The sequence below is a fragment of the Sus scrofa genome, chromosome 18 (assembly GCF_054392235.1).
Source record: "Sus scrofa isolate SSC_HxYL_T2T_F1_AM1 chromosome 18, Sscrofa_HxYL_maternal_Yorkshire_Landrace_v2.0, whole genome shotgun sequence".
Lineage (NCBI taxonomy): Eukaryota > Metazoa > Chordata > Mammalia > Artiodactyla > Suidae > Sus > Sus scrofa.
Window position 1 is genome coordinate 14,992,994 of NC_139400.1, and position 2,988 is coordinate 14,995,981.

Here is a 2,988-nt window from a genome sequence, read left to right on the forward strand (position 1 = left end):
GGTGTTCGGTGCTGTCTCCAAGAGCCCTTCCTCTGAGCTGGCTGGCTCACAGGGGACTCAAGATGGGCAGATTTCGGAGTTCCTGTCGTGGCGCAGTGCTTAACGAATCTGACTAGGAACCATAAGGTTGTGGGTTTGATCCCTGGCCTTGCTCAGTGGGTTAAGGATCCAGCGTTGCCGTGAGCTGTGGTGTAGGTCACAGACGTGGCTCGGATCCCAAGTTGCTGTGGCTGTGGTGTAGGCTGGCGGCTACAGCTCCGATTAGACCCCTAGCCTGGGAATCTCCATATGCCGCGAGAGTGGCCCCAGAAAAGGCAAAAAGACAAAAAAAAAAAAAAAAAAAAAAAAAAAAAGGGCAGATTTAGGGTGTTCCCATGGTGGCTCAGTGGTAATGAACCCAACTAGTATCCATGAGGAGTCGCAGACGCGGCTCAGATCTGGTGTTGCTTGTGACCATGGCATAGGCCCGCAGCTGCAGCTCCACTTCCAGCCCTAGACTGGGAATTTTTAGATGCCACGGGTGCTGCCCTAAAAAAAATAAAAATTAAATAAATGGGCAGATGTATGGGGTCGCCCTGGATCTACCCCATGGTGCCAGCTGTATTACCTATCTCCTTTGGCATCTACTCCTCTTTGAAGGATCCCAGGCCGACCTGCCCCTCTGGTCCATGACGTGGGTAAATAGCCACCAGGTGAGACAGCGTTAGAAAAGTCCTGAAGGAGAGCTGGCCAGAGGACGCAGGAGCAGAGAGGCTTGGGTAGGGCAGAGCCACTGCAGAACAAGGCAGCGGAGACTGTGGAGCAGGACAGATCAGGCGGCCTGGTGCAGGGCAATGAGGCGAGGGTGGGTGCCCACCCCAGCAAGTGCAGCCAGGCACCACGGCTCAGGTGAGAGTGAAAGGCCCCGGCTTAGAAAAACCAAGACAACTTTACTATTGTGTGTCCCATAGGTCAGGGGCCACCAGATGCACACCTGGTTCCTGCCTCTCTTGCTTCTGCTCCTGCAATTAGGAGCTGAGCTGAGAGTTAATACCCCTGAGTTCTAGTCCCGGCTCCTCCATGAACTTGTGGAACATAAGCCTCTTCCCGTCTCTGGGCCCAAGTTTCTGCATCTGTAAAACATGAGAGAAGAAGCGGTACCAGGATGTTTTTGTTGTTGCTTGTCTTATTAGGGCTGCACCTGCGGCATAGGAAGTTTCCCAGGCAAGGGTGCAAATCCGAGCCACAGCTGCCAGCCTACACCACAGCCACAGCAACGCTGGCTCCCAGCCGTGTCTGTGACCTACACCACAGCTCATGGCAACCTGATCCTTAACCCACCGAGCAAGGCCAGGGATGGAACCGCATCCTCATGGATGCTAGTCAGATTCGTTTCCACGGAGCCATGACGGGAACTCTGGTACCAGGAATTTAAGAACTTGCAGGCGGGCCCCAGTAGCCAGGAATCCACAGGAGGGAGGTGGAGTGGCTCAGAGCCACAGAGCAGCCAGTCCAGTGCACTGTGATCCGTAACGTCAAGGGCCGCTGGGCAGGTTTCCCAGGACCCCGGAGTGCGCAGGCGTGGGAGGTCACAACTTTCCCACCAACTGCTGGGAGGTAGCGGAGGGCGGGGCCAAAAAGGTGCGCGGCGGAGGGGCGGGGCCAGAGGCGGGGGCGGGGCCAGAGGCGAGACGCTGCAGGACCAAACCGAGCTCGAGAGGGAGTCGAGCGCAGATGCAGAGAAGCGGGGCAGAGGTGAGTGGGCCCTGATTCCTACCTGGCCACATGGGCCTGGGGCTGGCGGTCCTGTTTGGGCTTCCAAGTGTGGACACGGAGTGAGGACAGGACAGCCTGATGGGAGGGCCCAGGCCCAGAACCCAGGCCCACAAGCCGTGGGCCCTGACTGAGGCCTGGACCCTCAGCTGTAGATGCTTCAGCCCGGGCCTGACCCCACAGGCCCACCTCACAAGGCTAGGAGATGGGTCAGGAAGTGGTTTCCACCAGATTTCTACTCATTGCTCCCGGCCTTTCCCCGGGGAGCCCCTTCTCACCCCAGCGCGCGGGGTGGGGGGGGGAAGTCCTGGGGAGAATGCCCCTTTGTGCCTTCCTCTGTCCAGCAGCGGTTTGAGCGCCTCCTGTGGCCTGGACAATGGTCCCCACTCGAGGGTGCTTTTTAGTGGGGACAGAGGCACTAAGCAAACAGGCAGGAAAGTATCAGAGTGATAAGCCCTCCCTAGAGGAATTCATGGGTGACTGCCAGGGTGATTGGGAGCCATGCGAGCTCAGGTGATGCCGCAGCCTCCTCTTCCAATGGGTGACATTTAACCTGAGGCCTGAATGACAAGGAGGAGCCAGCCATGTAAGTGGAGTGGGGAAGAGCAGGGGAGAGACATGAACTGATTTCCATTTTGAAAGATGACTCTGGCTGCTGAGTGGCTTGGGGGAAGCGGGGGGGCGGGGGGGGGGAGAATCCCAGACGGTTAGGAAGCAGACTCCTCCTACTGCAGGAGTCCAGGCAGAGATGGGAAAGCAGTCAGTGAGACCTGGGAGCCTCTTTGGAGACTCAGTGGCACTTGCTGATGGCGTAGATGTGGGGGCTGAAGGAGGAGAGCATAATCCAGGATGGCTCCCCCCCCCTTTTTTTTGGCTGAACAAAACTGGGTGGCTGGTGCTAATTACTAAGGTGGGAAAGGCGAGAAAAGGGCAGGTGGAGGGGAGAATCAGAGGCCTGTTTGGACATTTCACAGAGGCTGGATTTCATGGCCATTTGGATCTACGACTGTGGAATTCAGGGATGAGGGCAGGCCCGGGCATGTACATGCGGGGTCGTCTGCATGTGAAAAATGTTTAAAGCTCCGTCCCAGGAGAATCCTGACTCTCAAGAGGATGACTTTCCTGAGCTGGTCCTCTTTAAGCATTTGGATGGAAATTCTAGTTCATTCCCTCCACATCATTCACTTTGTGCTTCCTGAGTTCCAGGTTTTAGGCACTAGATGTACAGCTGTGACG